The 16620-nt window shown below is 35.9% G+C and overlaps 1 long non-coding RNA gene across 1 annotated transcript in view; it reads left to right on the top strand.

Annotated features, from left to right (window-relative positions):
• The window catches only part of LOC105481693 (uncharacterized), a 722106-nt gene that overhangs the window by 637769 nt on the left and 67717 nt on the right, over window positions 1–16620 (top strand). Inside the window, exons 18-19 of the long non-coding RNA XR_011614711.1 lie at window positions 1166–1340; window positions 15829–15867. This is a non-coding gene — a long non-coding RNA (uncharacterized lncRNA). The remainder of the gene's footprint in view (window positions 1–1165; window positions 1341–15828; window positions 15868–16620) is intronic.

Raw genomic sequence — 16620 nt, 5'->3', positions numbered from 1 at the left:
GTACAAAGACTTGAGGAAGAAGAATAGACATGTTAGAAAAAAATTATAACAAACACAAGAGTAGATATAATTCAGGAGCTTTAAAGCTGTGAAATTTTAAAAAATATATCACAGATTCTCTGTCACGATATATTATAAAAGTGAGTGTCCTTTATTTACAAATTTACAAATTTAGTAAATTTGTAATGCCATCACAAATCTTATGATTATGGAAGTTCCTGCTCTTGTAAAACAAAAACAATCAGTGTGAGTCAAAATGGGAAGTTAACTGAGTAGTTCTAAAAAGGGAAGAGTTCTGGAAGTAATAAATAAATCTTAAAGCACTGAAGAAAGGAGTATCGATGCATTAAATAAGATGTGTATGGAAAACTGGAAATAGTCAAGAGTGGCACACAATTGTAAACATCCACCCTGCAAAGAAAGGATAGCTGAATGATTGATCAAATTACCAGGTCTATTTCTCATGTATGCTTTGATCATCCACAGAAAAAAAGAAAGAAAAGAAAACAAAAAGAGAGAGAAGAGGATAGAATTAGAATTGGCACCAACATGTGGGAGAATGAGTTCAACTGACTTGAATTGAGCCGCTTTGAATTGAACTGCATTGAATAAAATTGAATTGAGGGATTTGTACTAATTGTGAATAGCTGGCTGTGTGGGGGAGTGGCTGGGTGACTAGCCAGGAGCTTTATACTAAAGCCAACTATGCGAGATCGCTGCAGAGTAAGTGGAAAAATAAAATGAGGTTTCGCTCGTAACAAGAATTGTATATTATGACAATAAAGTATAATCGTCAGACTAGGAGAAGAAAAAGCTATTTAGAGAGAAGGGAAAAAAAGTTGATACAAACAGATTCCATAAATCAAAGAAAACGAGGACAGAAAAGACATATAGGGATGAGAACTGTTGAAACAGAAATCTATTGAAAGATTTAACGTATTATTTATTATTAGATTTCACTATTTTCTAATTCATGGATATTACCAACTCTAAGTTGAAAGGGCTATTTTTTCTTACAACAGTTGAATGCGACACACAAATCCTCATTCTCAAATGAGAGGAGTCACTAAGGAAGGAATTGTCCACTGATAGCTCTTGAGCAATGGCAGAGCACCTCTGAGTGATCACATTGAAGCTGACAATGTCCCATGTGCTTTCTTTATAGCTTCACATTCACTATTGTTATCAAACCAAACTGGAGTCTGCAAGCCCAGCCCAGGAAGAGCAGATATTCATACCAAGGTTTGCAGTGGGAAAAGGAAGGTGTTTAATTGCAAAGCGTCAAGCTGGGAAAACTGGGCAGCTCATGCTTAAGACTTGAGCTCCCAGATGGCTTACAGGTAAGGATTTTTAAATGTGGGGGAGAGGGGAGGCAGAGGTTACAGGCAAAGTAATAAATTGACACATGAAGGTTACATTGGCTTGACCTAAAAAGGAAGGACATCTAGAAGTGGAGGCCCACAGATCATAAGTGGATTCAAAGATTTTCCAATTTTAATTGGTTAAGGAAGTCAAGATTTGTCTAAAAATTTGAGATAAGCAGAAAAGAATGTTAGCTTCTGCTCATGGGTATGACCTCATCCATGACTCTCAGGAAGAAATTCAGAACAAAGAACTGTGGTCAGAATTTGGTCTTCAGCTTCCCCCATCTGAGGTCTATGTGCCAATAGATCCATTTGGTGTCGGTCTGAGTTTCTGAAGACAACACATGGACATCTATGTTAAGATGCTTTCTTTCGTTTCTTTCTTTCTTTCTTTGAGACAGAGTCTTGCTCTGTTGCCCAGGCTGGAGTCCAGTGGTGCAGTCTCCGCTCACTTTAACCTCTGCCTTCTGTGTTCAAATAATTCTCCTGCCTCAGCCTCTGGAGTAACTGGGATTACAGGTGTGCGCCAACATGTGCGGCTAATTTTTGTATTTTTAGTAGAGATGGGGTTTCACCATGTTGGCCAGGCTGGTCTTGAACTCCTGACCTCCAGTGATTCACCCACCTCAGCCTCCCACAGTTCTGGGATTACAGGCATAAGCCCACCACGTCTGGCTGCTTTCTTTAGTTTCTATAAGGAACACAACATTCATGTGATTCTAACTCTGTATTAAGCTACTATTACCTTCCTGCTTATCAAGTTGCTGTTTTAGGTCTCAAGGCTAGCTAAGTGCCTGGAATTTCTCTTTAAGAAACTTCAGATTTTCCTTTATTTCTATGCTTGGAGGCCTCACAGATCCCTAAGAGCTCCATCCCTAATGCTCCATCCATTTCACTATCTTCCTAAATGCAGAAGAATAAGGATTATGAAAATCTGAGTTAGCTGTCTCATGGGTGTTAACTAGGAGCAAAGCATATTTGCTTAGAAATTTCTTCTAAGCAAATTTCATTATAACAAACAGTCTCTCAGACCACAGTGAAATCAAATTGGAACTCAGGATTAAGAAACTCCCTCAAAACCACACAAATACATGGAAACCAAACAACCTGCTCCTGAATGAGTACTGGGTAAATAACGAAATTAAGGCATAAATAAAGATGTTCTTTAAAACAAACAAACAAACAAAATTTCTTCCACCAGTTAATCTTAAATCATCTCCCTCAAGTTCAAAGTTCCACATATCTCTAGGGCAGGGACAAAACGCTGCCAGTCTCTTCGCTAAAAGATAACAAGAGTCACCTTTGCTCCAGTTCCCAACAAGTTCCTCATTTCCATCTGAGTCCACCTCAGCCTGGATTTCATTGTCCATATTATTATCAGTATTTTGGTCAAAGCCATTCAACAAGTCTTGAGGGTATTCCATACTTTTCCACCTTTTTCTGTCTTCTTTTGAACCCTCCAAACTGTTTCAACCTCTGCCCGTTACCCAATTCCAAACCCAATTACATATTTTTGGGTATCTTTTCAGCAGTGCCCCATTCCCAGTATCAATTTACTGTATTAGTCTGTTTTCATGCTGTTGATAAAAACATACCCGAGACTGGGCAATTTACAAAAGAAAGAGGTTTAATGGACTCACAGTTCCATGTGGCTGGAGAGGCCTCACCATCATGGCAGAAGGTGAAAGTCATGTCTCACGTGGTGGCAGACAAGAGAAGAGAACTTGTGCAGGGAAACTCCCTTTATAAAACCATTAGATCTTGTGAGACTTACTCACTATCATAAGAATACCACAGAAAAGACACACCTTCATGATTCAACTGTCTCCCACTGGGTCCCTTCCACAACACATGGGAATTATAGAAATTCAAGATGAGATTTGGGTGGGGACACAGCCAAACCATATTGCCTTGGAAGACAACCTATGCAGTACCATTCAGGACATAGGAACGGGTGAAGATTTCATGATGAAGACAAAAGCAATTTTGCAACAAAAGCAAACTTGACAAATGGGATCTAATTAAACTAAAAAGCTTCTGCACAGCAAAGGACACTGTCAAAAGTGAAACACACAGCTGATAAAATGGGAGAAAATTCTTGCAAAATGTGCATTTAACAAAGATCTAATATCCAACATCTATAAGGAACTTAAATCTACAAGAGAAAAATCAAACCACCCCATTACAAAGTGGGCAAAGAACATGAACAGACACTTTTCAAAAGAAGACATACATGTGACCAACAATCATTAAAAAAAAAAGCCCAATATCACTGATTATTAGAAAAATGCAAATCAAAACCACAATGAGATACTATCTCCTGCCAGTCAGAATGGCTATTATTAAAAAATCAGAAACTAACAGATGCTAGCAAGGTTTCAGAGTAAAAAGAATGCTTATACACTGTTGGTGGATGTGTAAATTAGTTCAATAATTGTGGAAGATTGTGGCAATTCATCTAAGAACTAAAAACAGAAAAACCCTTCAACTCAGCAATCCCACTACTAGGTACATGCCCAGAGGAATATAAATTGTTCTATTATAGACACATGCACATGTATGTTCATTGCAGCACTACTCTCAATAGCAAAGACATGGAATCAACCAAAATGTCCATCAATGATAGACTAAATTTAAAAAATGTGATACATATGCACTATGGAATACTATGCAGCCACAAAAAGAATGACATTTTGTCCTTTGCAGAAACATGGATGGAACTGGAGGCCATAATCTTTAGCAAACTAATGCAGGAATAGAAAATCAAATACTGCATGTTCTCACTTATAAGTGGGAGCTAAATGATGAGAACACATGGACACTTTGAGGGAAACACAGTGTGGTCTATCAGAGGATAGAAAGTGGGAAGAGAGAGAGGAACAGGAAAATTAATTAATGGGTACTAGGCTTAATAGCTGAGTGATGAAGTAACCTGTACAAAACCCCCCTGTGACACAAGTTTATCTATATAACAAACCTGCACATGTACCCCTGAACTTAAAAATCTTGGTTTTGTCACAACTCTGAGTGGCATCAACATATTTCCAAACTAGGAGTGCAGTGGCGCGATCTCGACTCACTGCAAGCTCCACCTCCCGGGTTCACGCCGTTCTCCTGCCTCAGCCTTCCAAGTAGCTGGGACTACAGGCACCCGCCACCTCGCCCGGCTAATTTTTTTGTATTTTTAGTAGAGACGGTGTTTCACCGTGTTATCCACGATGGTCTCGATCTCCTGACCTCGTGATCCGCCCACCTCGGCTTCCCAAAGTGCTGGGATTACAGGCGTGAGCCACGGCGCCCAGCAGACTTATTTTTTAACTGTAATTTGAGAGGTATAAATTACAATGATTTCTTCCTATTTTAGCTCAAACATTCTCTACATCGCATTATCTTTTGTGTCTTTTTTTGCTCACGAATTATTTCCATTGTTATACTGGTAGCAAAATTAATATTAATGCAGCTTATGTATATTATAAATAACTGGTTCCTGGAATATAAAAAACAGTAATGTATTAGGAAGATAAGCATATCCTACTATAAAATATTTTTGATTGAAGGATTCTAATAACTTGCAGCAAACAAAATATTTTGATCCATTTTGCAGTTTTAAATCATTCATGAAATGTTAGCAGAATTGCAAATATATGACACTTAAGTATCAGTCACAGAGACTGCCATCTATGGCTGTGTTCAAAATCCAGTCCATTGGTCATCTTTGTAAACAAAGTTTTATTGGAACACTACTACATCCATTTGTTTATGAATTGCTTATATCTACTTTTGCTCTATTATGGCAGAGTTGACTAGCTGTGAGAGAGGCCTTATGGTCCTATGGTCGCACAGACTTAAATACACAACCTGATCTTTTACAAAAAAAAATTGCCTATCTTTATTTTATTTGTGAAATAAAATACACCACCATCATTGTTGCTACAATGGGTAATTTTTATTTTAGGATAAAAAGTACAAATAGTTACTGAATATAAAGGCTATAAAGAAAAAGAATACATCATGGTGCAATTTGATAAAATAGACATTAAAAAATTTTGGAACTTTCACCTTGCTTAGTATTTGCTCTGTTTTCTACCCTAAGCAAGTACTGCAGCTGCAAACTCAATCAACGTATTAGCCTTCGCGAAGTAACTTTGTAGGTTTCCCCTTCTTGGTGCGTTGTTATAATTATATGCATTAAATGCCTTAGAGATTTATCAGTCTTAAAATCATAGATTATTTATAAATCTTTGCTTTGTTGTATTTTCTTTGGTATTGCCCCTTACATTTTATTTTAAAGAAAATGAAGTAGTAAAAATTATTTTATTAAAAGTAAATCTAATCGGAGACACTTTTCTTTAAAAATAAAATATTTAAGGCTTGCTCGGGTTCAAATTCTGTTCTTAACAGTAAAGTAAGAAGTGGTGCATTTGTGTTTCTGTGACCCAGTGTCTCTGCTGGGGATCTGGGGTGTGGTAGAAATGAGTTAATGAACGGAAAGGGAAAGTCCAAAGGGAGAAATTTCCCAGGCACGTGGCAAGCCCTGGAAATCATGGGCATAATACTTTCAGAAAATCCAGTGTAGTGTTCTCCCTAAGGCCATAATGAAGTAAAATATTTTAAAGATACATTTATTGCTATCATCTGCAGAAAAAAAGCAATGGTCTTGCAAGGAATATGGGGCCCATGAAGAATTATGCAGCAAAATTTGGGTATATAATTACATTTTTTAATCTTTAAAAATACAAGATACTTTAAATTGAGCATGAGTCTTTATTATGCTGTAATTTATAAGTGGATATTTTGCTACTAATATTTTTTACCTTTGTGCTTAACTTTCTCAATTATTTTTTCCTTAACTTTAGTGTTGACACATGAGATGTCAAATATCAAAAAACCTATACTTAAATCTGATGGTGCATTTATATGCACTTAAGTGTATTTATCTAGAAAGTCCTTAAAACTCACTGATTTCTACAGATAGTTTTTTAAAAGTAATTTTCCCAATTATTCATTAGCTATTTTTTCATTCCTATGGTATAGTAGATAATTCTAAGGCCTTCCTTATTTACTTCTTCAAAAAAAAGGTATTTCCTTCAGTCACTATTAATACTATATTTAGAACACACTCAAATTCCAAAACTATGCAGTAACAGAAATAGATGAGAATTTAACACTTTGCAAAAGTATATAGTAGTTCTTGTGAACTAAAACTAATTGGTATACACAATGACTATGCATTTAGTTATACCTGGCAATAACTATATCACAATTCTTTTGTAGTTAGATCGAGGTAGGACTTACACAATTATCAAGACGGTGATATACAAAACCCTCAAAATGAGTCAGCCTTGGGAAGAATGGGAAAGATCATGTCACAAAGTGGCAACATGTATTTTCATATAAGAGGTCATTATGTTTTAAGATATAAAACATATAAGTGCGCAATATACAGTCATATAATTCGTTGAGTTATACCTAGAGTGGTTGCCTAAGCTTTTCTTGTACAATTGATTAGAAGTTTTAATAAAATTCTTGCAAATCCTCCTTGCAGCCAGCAATTATGGCTACCCTAATTTCATATAATGTTATATCAAGATAAATATTATGTTGATTATTGTGAATGTGAACACCTGGCTAATCTTTGAAATATTAATTCATTGTGCTTCTTAGACACTAGAGGAAACATCTGACTTCAAGGCAGCAAAATTTTATAATTCTAATGCAGGACAAATAATTTTATGATATGTTAAAATTTTTCTACTAAAATAAATCTTTATGTTGATATCAAATTGTGCTATTCAGAGAAAGTAGGTAACATCATTATAGGAGGCCCACTTTCTTGCTGAAATTTTAATTTCCATGATTAACGTTCAACTCTTAAAATCTCTGCAGTTTGATTTTCATTTATACATTTATTCATTTAACAACATACATTCTGTTGGTGACATTCACATAACATTTTCTACTAGGAATTGCTCTTCTAAAGCTTTTATGGGTTTTGTGTGTGTGTGTGTGTTTGGGAAAGTATTTCTCCATGTTTGAAGGATAGTTTTGCTGGATATAATATTCTGGATTATATATATAATATTAAATATTGTAACTCCATAATATTGGAAGAATTTTTCCTTCAGTTCTTAGAATATACCATCCCCCTTTCTCCTCACCTGTAATGTTTTCACTGAATATTCTGCTGCCAGATGTATCAAGTCTTCTTTGTGTTATTTGCTTCTTTTTTGTTGTTGTTTTTGAGATCCTTTCTTTATTCTTGACCTTTGTAAGTTTGATTGTTATATACCTTGAGATAGTCTTATTTGGGTTGAATCTTCTCTGTGTTCTTTGACTTCCTTTCACAAGAATCTCTCTTCTACCCCAATCTCTCTCTCTACCTCTACTTTAAGGTTAAAAAAAAAAAAAACTCTTAGATTTGCCCTTTGGAGGCTATTTTCTATATCTTGTTGGTGTTCTTCCTTCTTTTTCAAATTTCCTTTTCTCCTCTGACTCTGTATTTTCATATAACCTGATTTTGAGCTCACTAATTCTTCTGCTTGATCAATTCTGCTATTGGGAGACTCTGATGCATTTTTCAGTTTATCAATGGAATTGTTCAGCTCCAGCATTTCTGCTGGTTTTTAAAAATTATTTCAATTTATTTGTTAAATATCTGCCATAGGATTCTTAATTCCTTCTCTGTGTTATCTTGAATTTCATTGAGCTTCCTTAGGAAAACTATTTTGAATTCCCTGACTGAGAGCTCACATATATGTCACTCTGGGATTGGACTCTGGTTCCTTATTTAGTCTATTTGGTGAGGTCATGTTTTCCTGATGTGCTTAATTCTTGTGGACATTTGTCAATGTCTGAGTATCAATGGGTTAGGTATTTATTCTAATCATTATAGCCTGAACTTGTTTATACCTGTCCTTTTTGGGAGGGATTTCCAAGAAGGGAAGAATAGAAGCTTTTCAGCTTCTATTTCAAAGCTGAATAGATGCTGTAACCATGCTATTGGGCTTTCCAGCCACCATAATTGTGAGCCAAACAAACCTGTTTTCAAAGGGCATTGAGTGTTGTAACCTAAACCTGTAGTCACTGAAGCCATTTTTGCACTATGGGGTGCTATAAACCCAGGAACACTGCATCTTGCCGTCTCCTCGATAAACAACCTTCATGGACTTGGGAAAGATGGGAAAATTTTCTGGCTTACCAGGAAAAATGTCTAATACTTTTTTTTCCCTTTGACTTTTTGGTGCTTATGAAGATGCTTTCTTGTGTCAATATTTGTTCAATTTGATGTTCTTGGATAGGAATGATAACTGGAGCGATCTATTTGGCCATTTTGTTAAACCCTTCTTCCTCTTTTGTGTATTTTAACTCATTAATTAACCACTGTAACCTATGAGATAAAAACTATTATGAATAGATTAATCTTCTCCACATCAAACTGAAAAGTGACAATGCTAATTCTTGAAATTTAGATGCTGGTTTCATAATTTTTGTTTCATACCATTGCATTATTGGCAGCATATGAAGCATACAAGAATGAATATATTTTAAAATGCACTGGTCCAGTAATAAAAGTTGTATTCATTTACTAAAGTCCTGAAAGACATTTTAGTTTCTAATGCTGTGCAAAATTTTAATATTGTAAACTGTGAGTTTTTTAACTTTGAAATACATCTATGCCCTAGTAAGGCTAACCTGTTAATTGCCAGAGTACTTAGCTCTTAACAATTTCTTACTACAATTCTAACTAATTTTTATAAATTCCAAAGAGAGAAATTCTTATTTCCTGTATACCAGGAGGAAATATTTGGATATTGGCGGGATATTTAGGTAATCATAAGCTACGGTTTGAGTGTCCCCACCAAACTCATGTTGGAACCTTATTACCCATTGCACCAATGTTGCGAGGTAAAACTTTTAGAGGTGTGACCTGCCTAATGGGAGGCATTTGGGTCACGGGGTTCCACTTTCATGTGTGGCTTGACATCACTCTTAAAGTACTGAATGAGTTTTTTGCTCTTTCTCTCACTCTTAAGGGACTCATTTTGTGACTGCACTAATCCGTGGGAGTGGATTAGTTCCTGCAAGAGCAGGTAGTTATAAAGAAAGGATGCCCCTCATGGTTTTCCCCTTCATATGTGTCCACTTTCCCTTTGACCTTCTACCATGTTATGACACAGCACAAAAGCCCTCACTAGAATCTGAACTGATGCTGGCACCATGCTCTTGGACTTTCCAGCCACAAAAATTGTGAGCCAAACAAACCTATTTTCTTTACATATTACCCAGCCTTAGGTATTATGTTATAGCAACACAAAGTAAATGAGACATATATATTCAAATGTTACCCACCTGAGAGGCAAGGTCTGTTTAAAATTATACCTATTTCTGTGAAATACTCTTCAAGTACTTTATATTTCCCAAATAGCTTGATGAGTTGCATTCAATATATCAACACAGGTCCACCCCTGTCAGGAGACAGAAACAACTAGATAGGTTTTTATATGAAGAATTACTAACTAAGAATACTGTTGCTGTTAACTAGGCTATTGAAGAAGCAGCGAACACTAGTTTAGTAGAGAGGAAGTAACTGCAGCTGAGCTAAGACTCAGGAAACAAGGAAAAGAGCTTGGAAGTTTAAAAACTCAAAAATTTAGAGAAGGGGTACTATAGAGCTGAAACTCAGATCTCTGAGGAGTGTGTATTCTCTGATGAAGTTAGAGTTTTTGAGATAACAGAGGGAACTCATGGGTCTGCGATTTTAGGAGGGAGAGGCAGTTGTTGATGGCGTCAGATAGAAGCCTTCTTCCATTGAAAACTAAGATGTGCATTCAGTGCAACTCAAAGTTGAGACTCACTCACTTCCACATCTTGATTTTCAGAGCAATGTAGTCCTGTGCATTCTGGCTTATGGGAGAGACATCTCCATATATTGGTTGCTGATGTAAAGCATATACTGCCACATACATGATACAACTCAATTCTCTTAGAATGTTGTCATTTTGCATGATAGCATCTGCTTCAGGAGAGCTTTCACTCATGGCAGAAGGTGAAATGGGAACAGAAACTTCACATGACAAAAGTAGGAGCAACAAGGAGAGAGTAGAGGAGGTGCCACACTTTTAAATGACCAGATCTCATGAGAACTCACAATCATGAAGACAGAATCAAGCCATGACGGATCGTCTCCCATGACCCAAACACCTCCTACCAAGCCTTACCTCCAGCATGGGAGTTATCATTCAACATGACATTTGGGTAGGGCAAAATATCCAAACTATATCAATGACTTAGTAATCAATGAATATTCTCAAGTTTACCAACCACTCAAAATAAATATATCACTGTGCCCTCATAGTTTGCAATGCCACACACCAACATAACCACTGTTCCTACAGATAAAACTGCAAGAAACCATTCTTGCTGGGCATGGTTACTCACGCTTGTAATTCCGGTACTTTGAGAGACCAAGGCTGGAGGACTGTCTGAGACCAGGAGTTTGAGACCAGCCTGGTCAACAAAGTGAGACTCCAGGTACACACACATGCACAAACAAACATACAAATTAAAAATAATAATTAGCTGAGTGAGGTGGCACTTGCCTGTGGTCCTACTTACTCAGAAGGCAAAGGCAAGAGGATCACTTGAGCCCATGAGTCTGAGGTTACAGTGAGGCATGATCACACATATACATGCCACCCTTGGTGACAGGGTGAGAACCTGTGTCTTAAAAAGAAAAGAAAAAAAAAACAGAAACATTCTGACTTTTTGTTATCACAACTAAATGAAATCAAAACTTTGTAGTTTCCCAAAATGTGCAAATACCTTTTGCTAGGCTTTAATGCATCCCTTAAAGTTCATATGTTAAAACTGAATTGTCAATGTGATAGTACTAAAAAGCAAAACCTTTAGAAGGTGATTAAATAATGGAGTGCTCATGAAGGGAATTAGTAGTATTTTCAAACCTAATAAAGAAATTGGAAGGAACTGGCAAGGCATTTTTTTTCCCTTAGACCTTAAGTCATGTGAGAATATAGTTCAAGTCTCCATATTGGAAGCAGAGTCTGAACCTTCACAAGATGAATCTTGCCAGTGCCTTGATCTTGGACTTCTAGTATCCAGAAATTTGAGAAATAAATTATATTATTTATAAATTACCCAGCCTGTGTGGTATTTTGTTTTAGCAACACCAATGGACTAAGACACACTTTTTTCTTCTCAGATTTATTTTAGTTATAGGAGAACATTCACAGGTTTGTTACCTGAGTATATTGCATGATGGTATGATGCTGAGGTTTGGATTATCAATGATTTTATCACCCAAAGGCTTAGCATAGTGCCCAATAGTTAGTTTTCTAATCCTTGTCCTTCTCCCTCATCTAATAGTTCCATGTATCCATTGTTACAATTTTTACGTCCATGACTACCCAATGTTTAGCTCTCAGTTATAACTGAGAACATGCAGTATTTGATTTTCTGTCCTTGCATTAATTTGCTTAGAATAACGGCCTCCACCTGCATCCATTTTGCTACAAATAACATGATTTTGTTCTTTTCATGGCTGCATAGTATTCCACAGTGCATATTTAGTACATTTTCTTTATCCAATTCACCACTGATGGCCACCTACGTTGATCCCATATCTTTGCTATTGTGAATAGTATGGTGATGACAAGCGAATGTGTGTCTTTTTGGGAGAAAAGTTTGGTTTTTAGGAGGTATATAATGATTAATGGGATTGCTGAGTCAAAAGATCATTATGTTTACAGTTTTTAAAGAAATCTCCAGATTGCTTTTCACAGTGACTGGACTAATTTACATTCCCAACAACAGTGAATGAGCATTCCCTCTTCTCCACAGCCTCACTAGCATGAGTTGTTTTTTGCCTTTTAAATAATAGCCATTATGATGGTGTGAGATAGTATGTCTTTGTGGTTTGTTTTTTATTGTTGTGGGTGCATAATAGGTGTATATATTTATGGATTATGTGAGATATTTTAATACAGGCATGTAATTTATAATTAACATACCAGGGTAAATAGGGTATCCATAACCTCCAGCATTTATTTTTTGTGTTACAAACAATCCAATTATACTGTTTTAGTTACCTTTAAATGTACAATTAAATTATTATTGACAATAGTCATCCTCTTTTGCTATCAAAACTAGATCGTGTTTATTTTCTCTATTTTTTGTACTCATTAACCAACCCTACTTCCCCTCACCCCATCCCCCACGCCCACTAGGTTTCCTAGCTTCTGATAACCACTTCTCTACTCTTTATCTCCATAAATTCAATTGTTTTAATTTTTAGCTCCTACCAATCAATGAAACATGCAAACTTTGTATTTCTGTGCCTGGCTTCTTTATTTTACTTAACATAATGACCTCCAGCTCCATCCATGTTGTTGCAAATGACAGGATCTCACTTTTTATAGCTAAATAGTACTCCATTGTGTATATGTACCACATTTTCATCATCCATTCATCTGTCGATGGACACTTAGTTTGCTTCCGAATCTTGGATATTGTAAAGAGTGTTGCAATAAATATCAGAGTGCAGATATCTCTTTGATATCCTGATTTCTTTCTTCTGGTTATGTACCTAAAAGTGGTATTACTTCATTGTATGGCAGCTCTAATTTTTTGTTTTTTGAGGAACCTCCAAACTGTCCGCCATAGGGGTTGTGATATTTTACATTCTTATTAATGGTGTATGAGGTTTCTCTTTTCTCCACATTCTTGCCAGCATTTGTTATCGTCTGACTTTTGGATAAAAGTCATTTTAACAAGGGTGAGATAATATCTAATGGTAGTTTTGATTTGCATTTATCTTATAGTCAATGATATTGATCACCTTATTATATACCTGTTCACCATTTATATGTCTACTTTTGAGAAATGTCAACTCAGATCTTTTGCCCGTTTTTAAATCAGATTATTAGACTTTTTTCCTATAGAGTTGTTTGAGCTCCTTATATGTTCTGGTTAAGAATCCCTTCTCAGATAGGCAGTTTACAAATATTTACCCATTCTGTGGGTGGTCTCTTCACTTTGTGAATGGCTTTCTTTGCTGTACAGAAGCTTTTCAACATGATGTAGTGCCATTTGTTCATTTTTACTTTGTTTGTGATTGCGGGTATTACTTAAGAAATTTTTGCCCACTCCAATGCCCTCATGAGTTTCTCCAAAGCTTTCTTTTAGTTGTTTCATAGTTTGAGATCTTAGATTTAAGTCGTTAACCCATTTTGACTTGATATTTGTATCAAAGATCAAATGGTGAGAGATTGGAATCTAATTGCATATGGATTTCTAGTTTTCCTAGCACGTTATTGATGAGAATGTACTTTTTCCAATATATGTACTTTTTGTCAAAAAAGTGCAAAGATGCTTTTGACAAAGCTTCCTTGTCAAAAATGAGTTCACAGTAGGCGTATGGATTCATCTCTGGGTTCTCTGTTCTCTTCTGATCCATGTGTGTATTATGCCACAAACATGATGTTTTAGTTACTATAGATCTGTACTGTAATTTTTAGTCAGATAATGTGATTCCTCCAGTTTTATTATATTTCCCTTAGGATATCTTTAGCTATTTGTGGTTCCATATACATTTTATAATTGTTTTATCTATTTCTGAGAATAATGTCATTGGTATTTTTATTGAGATTGCATTAAATTTTTATTGAGGTTGCTTTGGATAGTATGGACATTTTATTAACAATATTAAGTCTTACAGTCCATTAACAGGGAATATATTTCCATTTCTTTGTGACTTCTTCAGTTTATCAAATCAATATTTTATAGTTTTCATTGTGGAGATCTTTTACTCCTTTGCTTAAATAAATTCCTAGGTATTTTATCTTGTAGCTATCATATGGTATTATTTTCTTGCTTTCTTTTTATGATTATTTGCTTTTGGCATATAGAAATGCTACTGATTTTTGTATGTTGTTTTGTATTCTGCAACTGTACTGAATTTATTTATTAGTTCTAATAGTTCTTTAGTGGATTCTTTAGGTTTTTCCAAATATAAGATTATATCATCTGCAAACAAGGATAATTTGACTTCTTCTTCTCCAATTCAGTTGCCCTTTATATCTTTCTATTGCCTGATTGCTCTAAGTAGGACTTCCAGGACCATGTTGAAGAACAGTGATGACAGCGAACATCCTTGTCATGTTCCAGATCTTACTGGAAAGGCTTTCAGGTTTTCCGCCATTCAGTATAATACTAGCTGTGGGGCTTATGTATGGCTTTTATTATGTTGAGAAGAAAATTTAAAAATTTCTTGAAACAAATGATAATAAAAATACAAATACCAAAATTTATGGAACACAATAAAAAGTAATACTAAGATGGAAGATTGTAGTTTTAACATCCTTCATCAAAAGGAAGAAAAACATCAAATAAACAACTTAAAGATGCATCTTAAAGAGCTAGAAAAGCAAGAGCAAACCAAATTCAAAATGAGTAGAACAAAATAAATACTAAAGATAAGAATGGAAATAAATTTGAAATAAAGACTGTAATACAAATAATCACTGGTCATTCAGGAGCATATTTTTTAATTTGCATATGTTTGTATAGTTTCCAAAATTCCTTTCATTATTGATTTTTAGTTTTACTCTATTGTGGTCAAAGAAAGTGCTTGATATTATTTCATTTTTAAAAATGTTTTAAGACTTATTTTTGTGAGCTAAAATATGGTCTATTCTTGTGAATAATGTATGTGCTAAGGAAACAGTGTCTATACTGCCACCATTGGATGGCATGTTATGTAAATAACTTTTTGGCCAATTCGGACTATAGTGCAGATTAAGTCTGATGTTTCTTTGTTGATTTTCTGTCTGGAAGATCTGTATAATGCTGAAAGTGGGGTGTTGATGTCTCTGGCTATTATCATATTGGGGTCTATTTCTCTCTTTTGCTCTAATAATATTTGCTGTATGTATTTGGGTGCTCTAGCACTGGGTCTATATATAGTTACAATTGTTATTATTTTCTCAATAAATTGACTCCTTTATCATTATATAGTGACCTTGTTGTTTCCTGGACTTTTTGTTTTGAAATCTATTTCGTCTGATATAAGTGTAGCTACTCCTGCTTTATCTTGTTTCCATTGGCATGGAATATCTTGTTCCATCCCTTTGTGCAGTCCGTGTGTGCATGCATAGGTAAAATGTAGGCAACAGATCACGGGGTATCTTTTTTTAAAAAAATCAATTTAAACACTCTATGTTGTTTGATAGGAGAGTGACGTGGTTAGGTTCTGTGTTCCCACCCAAATCTCTTCTTGGATCGTAATTCCCAGGAGTTGAGGGAGAGACCTGCTGGGAGGTAACTGGGTCACAGAAGTAGTTTTTCCCATGCTTTTCTTGTCATAATGTGTGAGTTCTCATAAGATTTGATGATTTTACAAGTGTTTGACATTTCCTCCTATACACACTCTCTCTGTTTCTTCCATCAGATAGTGAAGAAGGTGCCAGCTTCCCCTTCTGCCATGATCGTAAGTTTCCTGAGGCTTCTCCAGCCAGGTGGACCTGTGAGTCAGTGAAAACTCCTTTGTTATAAATTACCCAATTGTGGATAGTATTTTTATTGCAGTGTGAAAATGAACTAATACGGTAAATTGGTAGCTCAGAAAATGGGGTACTGCTATGAAAAGTGGGTACCCAAAAATGTGAAAGTGACTTTGGAACTGGGTATCAGGCAGAAGTTGGAACAGTTTGGAGGGCTCAGAGGAAGACAGGAAGATGTGGGAAATTTTGGAAATTCCTAGAGACTTGTTGAATGGTTTTGACCAAAATGCTGTTATGGTCGATGAAGTCCAGGCTGAGGTTGTCTCAGATGAAGATTAGGAACCTATTGGGAACTGGAGTAAAGGTCACTCATGCTATGTTTTAGTGTAGTGACTAGTGGCATTTTGCCCCTGCCTTAGAGATCTATGGAACTTTGAACTTGAGATAAATAATCTGAAACTTAAACTTATGCTTAAAAGGGAAGAAGAGTATAAAAGTTTGCAGCCTGATGATGCAAGAGAGAGAAAAACTCATTTTCTGGGGAGAAATTCACACCAGCTGAAGAAATTTGCATAGGTAATGGGGAGCCAAATGTTAATAGCCAAGACAATGGGGAAAATGTCTCCAGACATGTCAGAAATCTTGGCGTCAGCCCTTCCTATCACAGGCCCAGAGGACTAGGGAGAAAAATGATTTTGTGGGCCAAGCCCAGGGCCCCTGCTGCTCTGTGCCACCTCAGG

Source organism: Macaca nemestrina, chromosome 16 (genome assembly GCF_043159975.1).
Source record: "Macaca nemestrina isolate mMacNem1 chromosome 16, mMacNem.hap1, whole genome shotgun sequence".
Lineage (NCBI taxonomy): Eukaryota > Metazoa > Chordata > Mammalia > Primates > Cercopithecidae > Macaca > Macaca nemestrina.
Note: the sequence above shows the minus strand (reverse complement) of the source record. Positions and strands in the feature narration are given on the sequence as shown.